The sequence below is a fragment of the Chlorocebus sabaeus genome, chromosome X (assembly GCF_047675955.1).
Source record: "Chlorocebus sabaeus isolate Y175 chromosome X, mChlSab1.0.hap1, whole genome shotgun sequence".
NCBI classification, from domain to species: Eukaryota; Metazoa; Chordata; class Mammalia; order Primates; family Cercopithecidae; genus Chlorocebus; species Chlorocebus sabaeus.
Window position 1 is genome coordinate 71,891,880 of NC_132933.1, and position 21,437 is coordinate 71,913,316.

Here is a 21,437-nt window from a genome sequence, read left to right on the forward strand (position 1 = left end):
GTCAAAAATATTGAAATATGTATGAATGCAGCTAATCAAGGAAGTGAAAGATCTCTACAAGGAGAACTACAGAACACTTCAGAAAGAAATTAGAGTTGACACAAATAAATGGAAAAATATTCCATGCTAATGGATTGAAAGAATCAATATCATTAAAATGACCATACTGACCAAAGTAGTTTTAGATTCAACATTATCTCCATCAAACTTCCAATGTCATTTTACACAGAATTAGTAAACAACTATTCTAAAACTCATATGTAACCAAAAAAGAGTCTAAATAGCCAGTAAAGTTTTAGATTATTCTAGCCCTATCACCCATCACCATTTAACTGTAACCACATGAGGGACTCCAAATGAGAAGCTGATTCTTGACAACCTATGGTTTTATTGTAATGGGTTAAAATTAAAATTTATTTTATTTTGATTTTAAGCCATTAAATTTTGGAATAGTTTGTTACAACATAGTAAGTGGAATAGAAATTATCGAAGTAATAATGCAAGAATATTTATAAGATTAAAGTAATTAAAATTTTATATTAAAAGAATCCATCAATTATTTGGCACAATGATCTTTTAAAAAAGGAAGTTTGCCAAGGGATACACAGTATCCAAAAACTTAAAACATGATGGATTAAAAGAGCAATCTAAAAGTGTACTCATTTATATTCTCTTTCTGTCTCACACATGTCCCACAGAAGGTTAAACAAAAGAGTGGCACAGGACTTCCCAACAACAAGACTAGAAGCTTGAAGATGAGTCATATCTTAAAAATTATGAGATAAAGTAATTTGTAACCTAGATTTCTATTTCTAGGCAATTTATCAATCAAGTATGGAAGTAAAATTAGAACATTTTCATAATGTAAAGCTTCAAAAAATTTATACTCTATGCACTCTTTCAGAAAAATAACAGAAAAATTATTTCATTATGCCAAGTGTGCAGACTTTATTTTGTCAAAAAAGCCTTCCTGCACTGCCAGAACACCTCCTTTGAGAACTCTCCCATTTGGGATGGGCAACAATATGGTTGTTTACTGGAAGTGAGACAAACCTGGACTTCAGTCACCATCTAGTGACGAAAAGGTGGAAGCAACTTAGAGAAAAAATATGTAGAAAAAAAAAAAAGAAAATCAACAGATAAATTACAAAGAATGTCTAAACAAACATATGCAATATTCAATGAAAAGCAAAAAAAAAAAAAAAAAAAAAAAACAGAATATGGGAATAAATAATCAACACTTCAATGCAAAAACATAGACTTAGATTTGCAAGACAAGACAAGAAACAAGGAATCATGACCTCCTCAAATGAACAAAACAAGAGACCAGTGATTGACCCTAATGAGATGGCTATAAATGAACTCTGACCAATAATTTACAATATCAATTTAAACGAAACTCAGTAATCTCCAAGATAGCACAGAAATGCAATTCAGAAATTTATCAGAGAAAATTAACAAAAAAATTAATGAAAAATCAAATAGAAATATTTGAACTAAGAAATACATTTGCTGAACTGAAAAGTTTATCAGAGTCTCTCAACAGCAGAAAAATCAAGCATAGAAAAGAATCAGTGAGCTTGAATGCAGGCTATTTTAAACACACAGAGGTGGAAAAAAGGAATGAAAAGAAATGAAGATTGCCTGCAATACATAGAAAATTACCTCAAAAAACCAAATCAAAGAATTATTGGTCTTCGTAAAGGAGTTGAGCAAGTGCAAGGGGTAGAAAGCTTCTTCAAGTAAATACTAATAGAAAAGTTTCCAAAATTTTAGAAAGGGGTGGTTATCCATGTACAGGAAGATCAGATAACACCAAACAGATTTGATCCAAATAACCCTACCCTAAGACATATAATAATCAGGCTCTCATATGTCAAGCACAAAAAGAGGATACTAAAAGTAGCAAAAGAAAATAAGGAAATAACATGTAAAAGAGCTTCAATTCATCTGGCAACAGACTTTTCAATGTAAACCAAACAGGCCAGGAAAGAGTGGGACAACGTGTTCAAAGTGCTGAAAGAAAAAAAACCTGTCATTCAAAAATACTGTGTCGAAAGTAGCTATCCTTCAACTGTGAAGGAGAGATAAAGTCTTTCCCAGAAAAACAAACACTGAGAGAATTCACCACCACCAGAAACATCCTAGAAGAAATGCTAAAGGGAGTACTTCAATCTGAAAAAGAAAACTACTACCATGAAAAACAAACCACATATATTTAAAAGTACAAAACCTACTGGTAAAATTAAGTAAGAAAACAAATTCAAAATACTCTAACACTGGAATTGAGTTGTGCAATCCAGTCTACCCATCAAGTCCAAATGACAAATTTATCAAAAACAAAAATACCTACACCAATCTGTTAAGAGATAGAAAATATAAAAATATGTAAATTGAGACAACATAAAGTAAAAATATGGGGAGATGAAATAAAAATATGGAGGGTTTTCTAGTTTTTGGTTTGTTTGTTTCTATTTATCTGTGATCTAAAATAAGCTGTCATCTCTTTAAAATATTTTGCTATATCTATAAAATGTTTCTTTGCAAATCTCATGGTAACCACAATATAAAAACCTACAATAGATTCACTAAAAATAAAGAACAACTAATTAAAACATACTATCAGACAAAATCGCACAACCACAAAGGACAGTAAGAAAGGAAGAGAGAGGCTACAAAACAACCAGAAAACAAGCACACAAAAATGGCAGTAGTAAGTTTTTACCTATCAATAATAACACTGAATGTAAATGAACTAAATTTTTCAATTAAAAGGCATGGGGGGCTGAAGGGGTGAAGAAACGAGACTCAACTATATGCTGCCTACAAGAAACCACTTCACCTATGAAGACACAAATAGACCAAAAGTGAATAATAGAAAAATGTATTCCATGCAACTGTAAACTTTAAAGAGCAGGAATAGTTATACCTATATGAGTCAAAATAGACTACAAATAAAATTCTGCAAAGAGAGACTAAGAAGGCCACTATATAATAATAAAAAAGTCAATTCAGCAAGATTATATACTAATTCTAAATATATATGCACCCAAAACTGGAGCACCCAGATATATAAAGCAAATATTATTATCTCTAAAGGGAGAGATTGACTCCAATAAAATAAAAGTTAAGGACCTCAATTGCCCACTCTCAGTAGTAAACAGACCATCAGCAGAAAATCAACAAGGAAACATCAACATTAGCATACATGCTAGATCAAATAGACTTAACTGACATTTACAGAACATTTCAACAAACTGCCAAAGAATACACATTCTTTTCACTAGCACATGGAACTTTCACCAGAATGGACCATATCATAGGCCAGAAAACAAATCTCAATAAATTTTAAAAAGTACAAATCATATCAAGTATGTTTTCTGGCCACAATAAAATAAAACTAGAAATCAATAACAATAGAAACTATGAAAAATGCAGAAACACATGGAAATTAAACAACTTGCTTCTGAACAATTATTGAGTCAATAAAGAAATTAAAAAGAAAATTTAATATTTTCATGAAATAAGTGAAAATGGAAGTACAACATACTTAAATCTATGGGACATAGCAAAAGCACGAGTGAGAGATTAGTTTTTAGCAATAAACAGCTAAATCAAAAAAGGAGAAAGCCTTCAAATAAACAATCTAACAATTCATTTCAAGGAACTAGGAAAACTAGAACAAATCAAACCCCAGATTAGTAAAAGAAAAGAAATGATAAAGATTAAAGCAGAAATGAATAAAATTGAGACTAAATAGAAAACAACACAAAATATTAACAAAATAAAAAGCAGTTTGTCTGAAGAAAAAAAAAAAAGAAAATGGACAAATCTTTAGTTAGACTTAAAAAACAGGAAAGAAGCCCCAAATAAAATCAGAAACAGACAAACAAACAAAAGACATAACGACGGTGACTGCAGGAATACAAAGAATTATTAGAATCTATGATGAACAATTATATACCAACACATTGGGCAACCTAAGAGAAATAAATTCCTGAACACACTAAGATGGAACCACTAAGAAATAGAAATCCTTAACACACCAGTAATGATTAATGAGATTGCAGCTGTAATAAAAAGTCTTTCATTAAAGAAAAACCCAGGATCTGATGGCTTTACCACTGAATCCTAAAAACATTGAAAGAATAACTAATGCCAAGCCTACTCAAGCTCTTCAGAAATAGTGAAGAGGAGAGAATACTTCCAAGCTCACTCTGTGATGCCAGCATTATCTTAATACCAAAATGAGACAAGAACACAACAAAAAAGGAAAACAACAGACTAATAAATATCACTCATAAACACAGATGCAAAATCCTCAGCAAAATACTAGCAAACTTTTATTAACTTTTAAGTTCAGGGGTACAAATGCAGGTTTGTTACATATGTAAACTATATAACAAATGCATTATTTGCAAATGTTTTCTCCCATTCTGTAGGTTGTCTGTTTACTATGTAGGTAGTTTCTTCTGCTGTGCAGAAGCTCTTCAGTTTGATTAGATCTCACTTGTCAATTTTTGGTTTTGTTGCAATTGATACTAGCAAACGTAATTCAGCAACACACTAGAAAGATAATTTGCTATGATCAAGTGGAATTAATCCCCAAGATGCAAAGGTTATTGAACACATGCAAACCTATAAATGTGATATATTATGTTAACAGAACCAAGAACAAAAACCATGCGATCATTTTAATACAGGCTAAAAAAGCATCCAGTATAAAGGAAACATCTCTTAATGACAAAAGCTCTCAACAAACTGAGCATAGAAAAAAAGACATCTCAAAATAATAAAGGTCATATAGAAGAAACCCACAGCTAACATTGTTGTTGTATCGAATGGATAAATATTAAAAACGTTTCCTCTAAGATCTGGAACATGACAAAGATGGCCACTGTTACTACTGTTATTCCACATAGAAGTAGAAGTCCAGGCCAGAGAAATTAGGCAAGAGAAAGAAATAAATGGTATCCAGTTGAAAAGGAAGACAGATCCTGATTTACCACTGAACTGTGATGAAGACTGAATAAACTGAATGTTGAATATTGCTCTTCAGCTAACCACATGACCTGAATTACCCATTATTAATTATATGGAATCAGATCCACATAGCCAAAAATACCCCTCCATTATCAAATGGAGGTATTACATAAGATACTTATCCCAAGCAGGCCCTAAAGGCCCAAATAAGTGCCACACACAGTTTGCTTACACTTTTTAGAATACTTGCTTCTGTCACATTGTTATCTCTCTCTTGATTTTCATCCATGGCCTTATGAAGTGTTCACCTAAGATGAGATTGTTTTCACATATATGGCTCTACGTAATAATGCCTGCCAAAAGTTGACAGATGTGGCTTCGTAGACCACACATTTCAGGGGAAATAGAAAGACCAACAAAGAAAAGAAAGCCCCACAATGGGCAGAGCTTTAAGCTCTGTATACTTATCCAAGAAGGAAAGAACATCTAAGTTCAGAATATACACTAATTCATAAGCAGTGATTAATGATCTGGCCACAAAAGTCAGAGATTTGGAAGGAATACAACTGGTGATCAGACTAGTTGAGGAAGGGTCAGGGGGTTAACTTCTCCAAATAGGTTCAGAGTCATAGAATACTCAAGTTCCATATAAATGTTCATCTGAAAGTTAACTCTGCAGCAAAAGATTTTTAACAACCCAAAACACAAGATGGCCTTTTCTATAGACATCAATCTACCTTCTTCCTTGGTCAGTGCAGCTCTAGTTCAAATAAGGTACCACTTCCCCAGCCAAGGTAGACATAGTGAGGAAAGGATCAGAGGGTTGGGGAAGTTTGCAATTTTCTAAGTCCTCTAAAATCAAGTAGATATTGCTATTCCTTTTGTCAGGATCTTTTCTAAGTAATTCCTTAACTTCTGTATAAAAAAAACAAAATTGATAATTTAAATGGTATTTTAATTTAACTAACACAATCTGACTTGGAGTTTGATTGTTAGCAATCTCAGCCCTACAGTTTCAGGTAGTAACAAAAACACTCTGAAATTTCTGAAATTCCTTCTGTTTTATTTTATTTTTTATTTTTATTTTTATTTTTTGGTGAAAATCTCAGGATTTAAGATTTTAGTTGTCTTGCATTAAACCATTCATACCATCAGAAGTAGCCAAAATATTTTGGAGTTTCAGTGTTTCTCATTTTCTTGATATTATTCCACAGCAAATGTCCTAGATGTTTGCTTTCACTGAGTACTTGGTTTTAGGTCACCACATATAATAAACTAACTAGCTGTTTTATTACTGCATGCTATGAGCTGGAATATAAATGGGTGTCTCACAATCTTATTCCTCATCTCAGCTAGATAAGCAATTTCAAATACTCTAAATTTCCTTGAGATTCTGTTGCCTACAAGCTATTTTTTAGAACCAGTTTCTATATCACTTTATGTTATTTAGTTGCAAATAATAGAAATCAACTCTGGCTAACTTAAGCAAAAGAAGAATCTATTGTGAAGATAATGGGTCTCTCACAGAATCAAATGAGAATCTGAGAAACCATAGCAGCATGCAATTTACCCATGTAACAAATCTGCACACGTACCCCTGAACTGAAAATACAAGTAGAGGAAAAAAGGCAAGGCTGAGCAACCAAACCTCAGCAAGTACAAGTAAAAAGGAAGTTCTTTGCCATATAACAATGAAGACAATGTACACTCAAATCTAACTAACTTAATCGTTGTGACCTCCTACTCAGCCAAATTTTCAGAATAGCAAGACTGATTGACCCAGTTTATGTCATGTACCCATGACCAGCAGCTTTGAAACACTATGATTCACAGTCCCTTTAAGATCACACAGAAAGAGGAAAGGACATTTCTGAAAATAAAAGCAGGATGTTGTTATCACAAAAAAAAAGGAGAGAAAAACAATGCATACGCACAACATTAACAATGACTCAAATGATAGTTCCGTATGTATAAAATATCAGGAGAATAAAGATGACAGGTAAAAGGACAAAAATCATTAATATATATTTCTATTGTTAAGTTCACTGTCAAAAAGTTAGGGTGAGGCAAACAATATGCTTCCTCTTACCTGTTTTCTAATACAAATTTCATTTTTTTTTTTAGTTCGGGGGTACATGAGCAAGTTTGTTATATAAGTAAACTTGTGTCATGGGGGCTTGTTGTACACATTATTTTGCTACACAGGTATTAAAACTGATACCTATTACTTATTTTTCCTGATCCTCTCCCTCTTCTCATCCTCCATCCTCCACCTTCTGATAGGCCTCAGTGTGTGTTGTTCCCCTCTATGTGTGCATGTGTTCTCATCATTTAGCTCCCACTTACATGTGAGAACACATGGTATTTGGTTTTCTGTCCTGTATTAGTTTGCTAGGGATAATGGCCTCCAGCTCCATCCATGTCCCTGCAAAGGACATGATCTCATTTTTATGGCTGCATAGTATTGCATAGTGTATATGTACCACATTTTCTTTATCCAGTCTATGATTTTTTTTTGATTTTTTAAAATTATACTTTAAGTTCTAAGGTACATGTGCACAACGTGCAGGTCTGTCACCTAGGTATACATGTGTCATGTTGATTTGCTGCACCCATTAACTCACCATTTACATTAGGTATTTGTCCTAATGCTATCCTTCCCCCTGCTCCCCACCCCATGACAGGCCTCAGGATGTGATGTTCCTTGCCCTGTGTCCAAGTGTGCTCATTGTTCAATTCCCACCTATGAGTGAGAGCATGTGGTGTTTGGTTTTCTGTCCTTGTGATAGTTTGTTCGGAATGATGCTTTCCAGCTGCACCCATGTCCCTGCAAAGGACATGAACTCATCCTTCTTAATGGCTGTATAGTATTCCATGGTGTATATGTGCCACATTTTCTTTATCCAGTCTATCATTGATGGGTATTTGGGTTGGTTCCAAGTCTTTGCTATTGTAAATAGTGCCACAATAAACATACATGTGCATGTGTCTATAGTAACATGATTTATAAACTTCGGGGTATATGCCCAGTAATGGGATCACTGGGTCAAATGGTATTTCTAGTTCTGGATCCTTGAGGAATCACCGCACTGTCTTCCACAATGGTTGAACTAGTTTACACCCCCACCAACAATGTAAAAGTGTACCTATTTCTCCACATCCTTTCCAGCATCTGTTGTTTCCCGACTTTTTAATGATCGCCATTCTAACTGGTGTGAGATGTTATCTCATTGTGGTTTTGATTTGCATTTCTCTGATGACCAGTGATGATGAGCATTTTTTCATGTGTCTCTTGGCCGCATAAATGTCTGCTTTTGAGAAGTGTCTGTTCACATACTTTGCCCAATTTTTGATGGGGTTATTTGTTTTTTTCTTGTAAATTTGTTTAAGTACTTTGTAGATTCTGGATATTAGCCCTTTGTCAGATGGGTAGATTGCAAAAATTTTCTCCCACTATAAAGGTTGCCTGTACACTCTGATGGTAGTTTCTTTTGTTGTGCAGAAGCTCTTTAGTTTAATTAGATCCCATTTGTCAATTTTGGCTTTTGTTGCCATTGCTTTTGGTGTTTTAGTCATGAAGTCCTTGCCCATGTCTGTGTCCTGAATGGTATGGCCTAGCTTTTATTCTAGGGTTCCTATAGTTTTATGCCTAACATTTAAGTCTTTAATCTATCCTGAATTAATTTTCGTGTAAGGTGTAAGGAAGGGACCCAGTTTCAGCTTTCTACATATGGTTAGCCAGTTTTCTCAGCACCATTTATTAAATAGAGAATCATTTCCCCATTTCTTGTTTTTGTCAGGTTTGTCGAGGATCAGATGGTTGCAGATGTGTGGTGTTATTTCTGAGGCCTCTGTTCTGTTCCATTGGTCTACATATCTGTTTTGGTACCAGTACCATGCTGTTTTGGTTACTGTAGCCTTGCAGTATAGTCTGGAGTCAGGTAGCATGATGTCTCCAGCTTTGTTCTTTTGGCTTAGGATTGTCTTGGCAATGTGGACTCTTTTGGTTCCATATGAACTTTAAAGTAGTTTTTTTTCCAATTCTGTGAAGAAAGTCATTGGTAGCTTTATAGGGATGGCATTGAATCTATAAATTACCTTGGGCAGTATGGCCATTTTCACTATATTGATTCTTCGTATCCATGAGCATGGAATGGTCTTCCATTTGTGTGTGTCCTCTTTTATTTCATTGAGCAGTGGTTTGTAGTTCTCCTTGAAGAGGTCCTTCACATCCCTTGTAAGTTGGATTCCTAGGTATTTTATTCTCTTTGTAGCAATTGTGAATGGGAGTTCATTCATGATTTGACTCTCTGTTTGTCTGTTATTGGTGTATAGGAATGCTTGTGACTTTTGCACATTGACTTTGTATCCTGAGACTTTGCTGAAGTTGCTTATCAGCTTAAGGAGATTTTGGGCTGAGACAATGGGTTTTTCTAAATATACAATCATGTCATCTGCAAACAGGGACAATTTGACTTCCTCCTTTCCTAATTGAATACCCTTTATTTCTTTCTCTTGCCTGATTGGCCTGGCCAGAACTTCCAACAGTATGTTGAATAGGAGTGGTGAGAGAGGGCATCCTTGTCTTGTGCCAGTTTTCAAAGGGAATGCTTCCAGTTATTGCCCATTCAGTATGATATTGGCTGTGGGTTTGTCATAAATAGTTCTTATTATTTTGAGATATATTCCATCAATACCTAGTTTATTGAGAGATTTTAGCATGAAGGACTTTTGAATTTGGTCAAAGGCCTTTTCTGCATCTATTGAGATAATCATGTGGTTTTTGTCACTTGTTCTGTTTATGTGATGGATTATGTTTATTGATTTGCCTATGTTGAACAAACCTTGCATCCCAGGAATGATGCTGACTTGATCGTGGTTGATAAGTTTTTTGATGTGTTGCTGGATTCAGTTTGCCAGTATTTTACTGAGGATATTCATATTGATGTTGATCGGGGATATTGGTCTAAAATTCTCTTTTTTGTTGTGTCTCTGCCAAGCTTTGGTATCAGGATGATACTGGCCTCATAAAATGATTTTGGGAGGATTCCATCTTCTTCTATTGATTGGAATAGTTTCAGAAGGAATGGCACCAGCTCGTCTTTGTACCTTTGGTAGAATTCAGCTGTGAGTCTGTCTGGTTCTGGAGTTTTTTTTTTTTTTTGGTTGGTAGGCTATTAATTATTGCCTCAATTTCAGAGCCTGTTATTGGTCTATTCAGAGATTCAACTTCTTCATTTTTTAGTCTTGGGAGGGTGTATGTGTCCAGGAATTTATCCATTTCTTCTAGATTTTCTAGTTTATTTGCATAGAGATGTTTATAGTATTCTCTGACGGTAGTTTGTATTTCTGTGGGATCAGTGGTGATATCCTGTTTATCATTTTTTATTGTGTCTATTTGATTCTTCTCTCTTTTCTTCTTTATTAGTCTTGATAGTGGTCTATCAATTTTGTTGATCTTTTCAAAAAACCAGCTCCTGGATTCATTGATTTTTGGAAGTGTTTTTTGTGTCTCCGTCTCCTTCAGTTCTACTCTGATCTTAGTTATTTCTTGCCTTGTGTTAGCTTTTAAATGTTTGCTCTTGCTTCTCTAGTTCTTTTAATTGTGATGTTAGGGTGTCAGTTTTAGATCTTTCCTGCTTTCTCTTGTGGGCATTTAGTAATATAAATTTCCCTCTACACACTGCTTTAAATGTGTCCCAGAGATTCTGGTACGTTGTGTCTTTGTTCTCATTGGTTTCAAAGAACATCTTTATTTCTGCCTTCATTTCGTTATGTATCTAGTAGTCACATAGAAGCAGGTTGTTCAGTTTCCATGTAGTGGTGTGGTTTCGAGTGAGTTTGCTAATCCTGAGTTCTAATTTGATTGTACTGTGGTCTGAAAGACAGTTTGTTGTGATTTCTTTTCTTTTACGTTTGCTGAAGAGTGCTTTACTTCCAACTACGTAGTCAATTTTGGAATCAGTGCAATGCAGCGCTGAGAAGAATGTATAGTCTGTTGATTTGGGATGGAGAGTTCTGTAGATGTCTATTAGGTCCACTTGGTCCAGAGCTGAGTTCAAGTCCTGGATATCCTTGTTAACCTTCTGTCTCGTTGATGTGTCTAATATTGACAGTGGAGTGTTAAAAAGTCTCCCATTATTATTGTGCAGGAGTCTAAGTCTCTTTGTAGATCTCTAAGGTCTTGCTTTATGAATCTGGGTGCTCTTGTATTGGGTGCATATATTTAGAATAATTAACTCTTCTTGTTGAAATGATCCCTTTGCCATTCTTTGTCTCTTTTGATCTTTGTTGGTTGAAAGTCTGTTTTATCAGAGCACAGGATTGCAACCCCTGCTTTTTTTTTTGTTTTCCATTTGCTTGGTAGATCTTCCTCCATCCCTTTATTTTGAGCCTATCTGTGTCTCTGCATATGAGATGGGTTTCCTGAATACAGCACACTGATGGGTCTTGACCCTTTATCCAATTTGCCAGTCTATGTTTTTTAATTGGGGCATTTTGCCCATTTACATTTAAGGTTAATATTGTTATGTGTGAATTTAATCCTCTCTTTTTTATATTAACTGGTTATTTTGCCCTTGAGTTGCTGTAGTTTCTTCCTAGCATCGATGGTCTTTACAATTTGGCATGTTTTTGCAGTGGCTGTTACCAGTTGTTCCTTTCCATGTTTGGTGCTTCCTTCAGGAGCTCTTGTAAGGCAGGCCTGGTGGTGACAAAATCTCTCAGCATTTGCTTGTCTGTAAAGAATTTTATTTCTCCTTCACTTATGAAGCTTAGTTTGTTTGGAACTGAAATTCTGGGTTGAAAATTCTTTTCTTTAAGAATGTTGAATATTGGCCCCCACTCTCTTCTGGCTTTTAGAGTTTCTGCCAAGAGATCTGCTGTTAGTCTGATGGGCTTTCCTTTGTAGGTAACCTGACCTTTCTCTCTGGCTTCCCTTAACATTTTTTCCTTCATTTCAACTTTGGTGAATCTAACAATTATGTGTCTTGGGGTAGCTCTTCTCAAAGAGTATCTTTGTGGTGTTCTCTCTATTTCCTGAATTTGAATGTTGTCCTGCCTTGCTAGTTTGTGGAAGTTCTCCTAGATAATATCCTGAAGAGTGTTTTCCAACTTGGTTCCATTCTCCCTATCACTTTCAGGTACACCAATCAAATGTATATTTGCTCTTTTCACATAGTCCTGTATTTCTTGGAGGCTTTCTTCATTTCTTCTTACTCTTTTTTCTCTAAACTTCTCTTCTCACTTTATTTCATTAATTTGATATTTAATCACTGACACCCTTTCTTCCACTTGATCGAATTGGCTATTGAAGCTTGTGCATACATCATGTAGTTTTCATGCCATGGTTTTCAGCTGCATCAGGTCATTTAAGGTCTTTTCTACACTGTGTGTTCTAGTTAGCCAATCGTCTAATCTTTTTTCAAGGTTTTTAGCTTCCTTGCAATGGGTTCAAACATCCTCATTTAGCTTGGAGAAGTTTGTTATTACTGACCTTCTGAAGCCTACTTCTGTCAGGTCATCAAAGTCACTCTCCATACAGGTTTGTTCCATTGTTGATGAGAAGCTGCAATCCTTTGGAGGAGAAGAGTTTCTCTGGTTTTTAGAATTTTCAGCTTTTCTGCTCTGGTTTCTCCCTATCTTTGTGGTTTTATCTACCTTTGATCTTTCATGTTGGTGACCTACAGATGGGGTTTTAGTGTGGATGTCCTTTTTGTTGAGGTTGATGGTATTCCTTTCTGTTTGTTAGTTTTCCTTCTAACAGTCAGGTCCCTCAGCTGCAGGTCTGTTGGAGTTTACTGGAGGTCCACTCCAGACCCTGTTTGCCTGAGTATCACCTGCAGAACAGCAAATACTGCAGAACAGCAAATACTGCAGAACAGCAAATATTGCTGCCTGATCCTTCTTCTGGAACCTTCGTCCCAGAGGGGCACCAGCCTGTATGAGGTGTCAGTTGGCCCCTACAGGAAGCTGTCTCCCAGTTCGGCTACACGGTGTTCAGGGACCCACTGAATGAGGCAGTCTGTCCATTCTTCGAGCTCAAACACTGTGCTGGGACTTTTAAGTGTGCAGAAGTTTCTGCTGCCTTTTGTTTAACTATGCCCTGCCCACAGAGGTGGAGACTACAGAGGCAGCCGGCCTTGTTGAGCTGTGATGGGCTCCACCCAGTTTGAGTTTCCCTGGCCACTTCATTTACCTACTCAAGCCTCAGCAATGGCAGATGCCTCTGCCCTTGCCAGGCTGCTGCCTCACAGGTTGATCTCACGCTGCTGCACTAGCACAGTGAGCAAGGCTCCGTGGGTTTGGGATCTGCCAAGCCAGGCGTGGGATATAATCTCCTGGTGTGCCATTTGCTAAGACCATTGGAAAAGTGCAATATTTGGACGGGAGTGTCCCGTTTTTCCAGGTACCATCTGTCACGGCTTCCCTTGGCTAGGAAAGGGAAATCCCCTGACCCCTTGTGCTTCCTAGGTGAGACGATGCCCTGCCTTGCTTCAGCTCACCCTCCGTGGGCTGCACCCACTGTCCAACCAGTCCCAATTAGATGAACTGGGTACCTCAGTTGGAAATGCAGAAATCACCCATCTTCTGTGTCGATCATACTGAGAGATGCAGTCTGGAGCTGTTCCTATTCAGCCATCTTGTAACAGACCCTAACCAGTCTATGACTGATGGACATTTAGGTTGATTACATGCCTTTGCTATTGTGAATAGTGTTGCAATGAATATACCTGTGCATGTAACTTTATGATAGAACAATTTATATTTCTTAGTGTATATACCCAGTAATGGGACTGCTAAGTCTAATGGTATTTCTGTTTTTAGGTCCTTGAGGAATTGCCACACTGTCTTCCAGAATGATTGACTAATTTATACTTCTACCAATAGTGCATAAGCATTCCTTTTTCTCTGCAATCTAGCCAGCATCTGTTATTTATTAACTTTTTAATAGCTATTCTAACTGGTGAGAGATGGCATCTCATTGTAGATTCAGTTTTCTTATTATTATTTCATTTTTTGATTTAATTTGATTGTATGATAAGAAAATTTGTTTATGTTTGTATTTAAGTAACACAACGATAATAAAAATCATTTATGCCAACTCAGGATCTATGAAAACTTATTTTTTATAAAGTGTTCCATTTTAAGAGCCTTGTATGAAAAAAACATCTGGATCCATATCTCCATATAAAAAACTAACTCAAGATGGTTTAAAGACTTAAATGTAAGACCTGTGAACATCCTAGAAGAAAGCCTAGGAAAATGCCTTCTAAACATTGGCTTAGGCAAAGAATTTATTACTTATTCCTCAAAAGCAAATGCAACATAAACAAAAACAAGCAAATGGAATTTGATTAAATTATAAAACTTCTGCATAGCAAAAGAAAACAATAAATACAGCAAACAGATAACCTTCAGAATGGGAGGAAACATTTGCATATTCTGCATCTGACAACTCAACAAGAGTAAAACAGATAACCCTGTTAAAAAGTGGGCAAAAGATATGAACAGACATTTTCCTAAAAAAGGCATACAAGTGGCAAACAAACATTTGTAAAAATTCTCAATGTCACTAATCATCACAGAAATGCAAATCAAACACAATGATGTGTCATCTCACACCAACCAGAAAGGCTGTTATTGAAAAGTAAAAAACCAACAGATGCTGGCAAGGATGTGGAGAAAAGGGAACTCATACACTAAAGGTGGGTATGTAAATTACTACTACTTCTATGGAAAACAGCATGGAGATTTCTCAAAGAACTAAAACTATAACTACCAGTCAATACAACATTCCCACTATTGAGTATCTGCCCAAAGGAAAAAAATCAGTATATCAAAAAGACACCTGTACTCATATGTTTATTACAAAACTATTCACCATAGCAGAGATATGGATTAATCCTAAGTGTGTATTAATAGACTATTAGATAAAGAAAATTATGTGTGTGTGTGTGTGTGTGTGTGTATTATCTCACAGTCTCATAGACCATTACACACACATACACACACACACTCACACATCATGGCATACTACCCTGCTATATTAAAGAATGAAATAATGTCCTTTTCAGCAACATAAAGGAAGCTGGAGGTCCTTCTGCTAAGTGAAACAACTCAGAAACAGAAAGTCAGATACTGCATGTTCTCACTTACAGGTGGAAGCTAAACAAAGGGTTCATGTGGACACACAGAGTGGAATAATAAACATCGGAGGCTACAAAGGTGGGACGGTGGAAGGGGGTGAGGGTTAAAAATTAACTGTTTAGCACAATGTTCACTATTTTAGCTATGCTATTTTACTTTTCATATATATTTCAGAATAAGCTTCTCAATCTTTCAGAGACTTTGATAGACATTACATTAAACCTACAGATCAATTTGAGGAGAATTGAGAATTGATATATTTACTATATTGAGTCTTCCAATTTATAAACACAATATGCTTCTCCATTTATATTATTTTATTTCTTTCATTACCAGTTTATAATTTTTATCACACAGATCCTATATATATATTACTATATTAGTACTCAAGTTTTTTATTTTTGAAATCAAAGTAAACAGTATTTTTAATTTAAGTTTTCATGTTCATTGCTAGTGTATATAATCAAAGCAGATTATCTGCTTTGATTAAAGACCATTAAAAACCATTAAAAAATGGTTTAATTGGACTTACACTTCCACATGTCTGGGGAAGCCTCAGAATCATGGCGGGAGATGAAAGGCACTTCTCATGTGGTGGTGGCAAGAGAAAATGAGAAAGATGCAAAAGCAAAAAAATGGTAATCTGCTTTGATTGTCTACACGAAATGATTATCATGTGATATCCTTTCAATGCAACATACTTTCATACCTAGAATGTATGCATCCTAGGGGGCGCCTATTCAGGTATAACAGCACTATTTTGCTCTTACATCATTTGCTTAAACATTTCATAAATGGTTACGAAGGCGATAAATGGAAAAACAAAGATAAAGGTTGCTCCTAATAAATGTAGTGGTATTTTGAAAGTAAACAGATTTTCCATGAGACACATGCTCATAGGATTCAACATCTTCAAACAGTTTCATCTTTTCACATGATTATGAAAACAAAATATTTGCTTAAATGTGCATAAAAATCAATGTTCTATTCATGTTCATCATCCAATTTTAAAATATCTTTAATCATTTGTTTGACAGGCACAATTATGGGTAGGTTTGCTTTCTTTCACTGATGACTACATTTGAAATTAATAGGTTTTAGAGATAATTATTTTTGAGGTATCTAAATAGAAAGGAAAAGTGTGAATCCATTTGAAACATCAAAATATTCACTAAATTCTGTGTAATTACATATTGATCTTATATGTAATGTTTAATTCACTGAATATGGCATCTTATTTGAATACGTTTTCAGAATAAAATCAGTATGAGAATACACAACTCAAAGGTATTTAAAGTTTCACGAGTTCTGTAATACATCCACTAGATTTCAATTTCATATTTAGACTTTATTTTTACATTTTATTTTTTAAAAGACAGGGTCTCATTTAGTCATCCAGGCTAGAGTGCAGTGGTACAATCATAGCTCATTGCAGCCTCAAACTCCTGGGCTCAAGTGATCCTCCTGCCTCAGCTTCTGGAGTCGCTAAGACCACAGGCATGTGCCACCATGCCTGGCTAATTTTTTTTTTTTTTTTTGGTGGAGATGGGCTCTTACTATGCTACCCAGGGTGGTCTCAAACTTATGAGTTCAAGCAATTCTCCTGCCTCAGCTTCCCAAAGCAGCAGGATTACAGGTGTAAGCTACCATGCCCGACCAAGTTAGAGATGGACTTTGACAGCTATAAAGACAATGGAGGATATTTAGTTCAATATTCTTATTTTTCATATGAGAAAACTGAGGTCCACAAAGTGTAAGTATATTATCCAAGATTCTACAGCTCTTAAATGGCATCACTGGCGACTTGCACCTAGAAATTTTGATTCCCAATGTATTAGTCTGTTTTCATGCTGCTGATAAAGACATACCCGAGACTGGGAAGAAAAAAATGGTTTAATTGGACTTACACTTCCACATGTCTGGGGAAGCCTCAGAATCATGGCAGGAGATGAAAGGCACTTCTCACATGGTGGTGGCAAGAGAAAATGAGAAAGATGCAAAAGCAAAAAACCCTGACAAAACCATCAGATCTTGTGAGTCTTATTCACTACCCAAGAACAGTATGGGGGAAACCACCCCCATGATTCAAATTATCTCTTACCGGGCCCCTCCTACAACACATAGGAATTATGAGAGTACAGTTCAAGATGTGATTTGGGTGGGAACACAGAGCCAAACCATATCACCCAGGCCACCATTCTCACAATTAGCCATAACTGGGATGAATAAATGATTCATCAATTATTCAATCAAATCTTGGCTTATTCTATCAAAACAATCATTTCGTACACAATTGTATGCATCAGGTAATCCATTTGATTCACTAACTGGCAAGTGTACTAGAGTGGCCATCCTTCAATCAAGTATTTTCATAAAACAAATACTAGCTTTTAATTCATTATATGTCAGGCGTTTTAACTAAAGTTTCAGAAAGATTAATTATCTAACTTCAGACTGAAGTAGATAAATGAAGGGATTTTCTCACTAATTTAGAGAGAATACTCTCTATCTGAAATAGTCATAATTGAGGCAAGCATTTCTCTCAATCTAAAATAGTCAATGGCTAGAATGCCTCACTTCTGTGATTTATGCAAACCTGGAAACTGATGACTACTATCTGTCCAATAATAGAATGATGGGTCTTCTCTAATCAGAAAATGAGATAATATGCCATCTATCTGAGTTTTAAAATTGTTATGTAGATTTAATATTTATTCATAAAGACATTTCACAGAATTTCTTGCTATTTTAAAATTAGATATCATGTTGGGAAGTCACTGCAACACACTGCTATAAGAAGATGAGGAAATGATTTTCAGCATTGAAAAATAATCTGTTGACAAACCAGATTTTTTTTTTTTTTTGAGACAGAATCTTGCTCTGTAACCCAGACTGGAGTGCAATGGCTCAAGCTCAGCTCACTACAACCTCTGCCTCCTAGGTTCAAGCAATTTTCCTGCCTCAGCATCTTGAGTAGCTGGGATTACAGGCATGTGCCACCATGCCCAGCTAATTTTTGTATTTTTAGTAGAGATGGGGTTTCACCATGTTGGTCAAGCTAGTCTCGAACTCCTGACCTCATGATCTGCCTGTCTTGGCCTCCCAAAGTGCTGGGATTACAGGCATGAGCCACTGTGCCTGACCGAGAAGACAGATTTAAATAGAACTTTCATGCTTGAAGGCAGAGAAAACTGAATAGAACTGGAGGTCATTGTCCTAAGAAAACTAATGAAGAAACAGAAAACAAAATAATGCATGTTCTCCCTTAAAAGTGGGAGTTAAACAGTGAGAACACATAGATTCTAGGAAGGAAAAACACACTGGGGCCTACTTGAAGGTGGAGGGTGGGAGCAGGGAGAGGATATGTTGATGGGCATCTAGGATGATTCCATGTTTTGCTACTGTGAATAGTGCTATGATGAGTACATGCATGCATGTGTCTTTTGAATTGAAAGGTAGTTCTGTTTTAAGTCTTTGAAAAATCACCAAACCGCTTTTCACAGTGGCTGAGCTAATTTACATTCCTACCAATAGTGTATAAGCATTCCCTTTTCTCCACAACCACACCAACACCTGTTATCATCATTATTGTTGTTGTTGAACTTTCTCATAATAGCCATTCTGACTGGTGCAAGATGGTACCACTTTGTGGTTTTGATTTGCATTTCTGTAATGATTAGTGATGTTGAGCGTTGTTTCATATGCCTGTGAGCTGCATATATGTGGTCTTTTGAAAAGTGTCCATTCATGTCCTTTGCCTACTTTTTAATGGTTTTCTTTTTTTCTGTTTTTTAAACTTTTATTTTAGGTGCAGAGGTGCATGTACAGGTTTGTTATATAGGTAAACTGCATGTTCCAGGGGTTTGGTGTACAGATAATTTTGTTACCTGGATGACAAGGACAGTACCTGATAAGTATTGTTCCTTATCCTCTTTCTCCTTACACCTTCCACCCTCACCTCAAATCAGCCCCAGTGTCTGTCGTTCCCTTCCTAGAATCCATGTGTTCTCATTGTTTAGCTCCTGCTTATAAGAATATACAGTATTTAGCTTTCTGTTTCTGCATTAGTTTGCTTAAAATAATGGCCTCCAGCTCTATCCATGTTGCTGCAAGGAACATGATACCATTTTTTATAACTGCATAGTATCCTATGGTGTATAGGTACCACATTTTCTTTATCCAGTCTACCATTGATGGGTATTTAGGTTGTTTCCATGTCTTTGCTACTGTAAATAGTGAATTTCAAAGAATTTCTTGATGTCTACCTTGATTTCATTGTTTACTCAGAAGTCATTCAGGAGCAGATTGTTTTATTTCTATGTAATTGAATGGTTTTGAGACGTTTCCTTAGTATTGATTTCTATTTTGATTGCACTATGGTTCGAGAATGTGTTTGTTATGTGATATAGTTTGGATCTGGGTCCCCACCCAAATCTCATGTTGAAATGTGCAACCCCAATGTTGGAGGTGAGGCCTGGTGAGAGGTGATTGGATCATGGGGGTGGATCCTTCATGAATGGTTTAGCACCATCCCTTTGGTGCTGTTCTTGTGATAGAGTTCTCATGAGATCTGGTTGTTTAAAAGTGAGTGACACCTTCTTTCTCCCTCTCTTGGTCCTGCTCTTGCCACATAAGATGCCTGCTCCTGCTCTGCTTTCCACCATGAGTAAAAGCTTCCTGAGGCCTCCCCAGAACTAGATACTGCTATGCTTCTTGTACAGCCTGTGGAACCATGAGCCATTCAAATCTTTTTTTTTTTTTTTTTTTTTTTTTTTAAATAAATTACCCAGTCTCTGGTATTCCTTTATAGCAGTGTAATAATGGACTAATACAGTATGTTTTCTGTTTTTTTTTTTTTTTAATTTTCTGAGAGTTATTTTATGGTGAATGATGTGGTCAATTTTAGAGTATGAGCCACGTGTTGTAGATGAGAAGAATGTATATTCTGTTGTTTTGGGGTGGTGAGTTCTGTAGATGTCTGTTCGGTTTATTTGGTGAGGTGTATAGTTGAGGTCCTGAATATCTTTGTTAGTTTTCTGCCTCAGTGATCTGTCTTATAGTGCCAGTGGGATGTTGAAGTCTCTCACTATCATGGCAGGGTTATCTAAGTCTCTTCATAGGTCTCTAAGAACTTGTTTTATGAATACAGGTCCTCCTGTGTTAGGTGGATGTATATTTAAGATAGTAAGGTCTTCTTGTTGAATTGAATCCATTACCATTATGTAATGTCCTTCTTTGTCAGTTTTGATCATTGTTAGTTCAAAGTCTGTTCTGTCTGAAATTAGAATAGCAACCCTTGCTTTTTTCTGTTTTCTGCTTCCTTGGTATACTTTCTCCTTTCCTTTACTTTATGCCTATGGGTGTCATTGCATGTGAGATGGATCTCTGGAAGACGGAATACAGTTGAGTCTTGCTTCTTTATCCAACTTGCCACTCTCGTGTTTTTAATTGAAGCATTTAGCCCATTTACATTCAAAGTTACTATTAATATGTTGGATTTAATCCTGTCATCGTGTTGTTAGTTGGTTGTTATGCAGGCTTAATTGTGTGGTTGTTTTACAGGGTAAATGGTCTATGTACGTAAATACATTTTTGTGGTGGCCAGTAATGGTCTTCTGTTTTTATATTTAGCACTCCTTTAAGGACCTCTTGTAAGGCAGGTCTGATAGTAATGAATTCCCTTATCATTTACTTTTCTGAAAAAGGTCTGATTACTTTTTCACTTATGACACATAGTTTGGCTGGGTATGACAATCTTTCTTGAAGTTTATTTTATTTAAGTATGCTGAATATAGGCCCCCAATCTGTTCTGGTATTTAAATTTTCTGAAAGTCTGCTGTTAGCCTGATGGGGTTCCTTTTGTAGGTGACCTGCCCCTTCTCTCTAACTGCCTTTAACATTTTTTCTTTTATTTCAACCTTAGAGAATATGATGACTCTGTGTGCTGGAAATGGTCATCTTATCTTATATCTTGCAGCGGTTCTCTGCATTTCCTGAATTTGAGTTGGCCTCTCTAGTGAGGTTGTAGAAATTTTTGTTGATGATACCATCAAATATGTTTTTCAAGTTGCTTGCTTTCCCTTCCTCTCTTTGAAAGACACCAATGGGTCATAAATTTGATCTTAAATAATCCAATATTTTTTGAAATTTTATTAATTTTTAAAACTTACTTTTCTTTATTCTTTTTCTGAGTTAATTTGAGGAATCAGTCTTTGAGCTCTTACATTTTTTCCTCAGCTTAGTCTATTCTGCTGTTAATGCTTATAATTACGTTATAAACTTATTATCATGTATTTTTCAGCTCT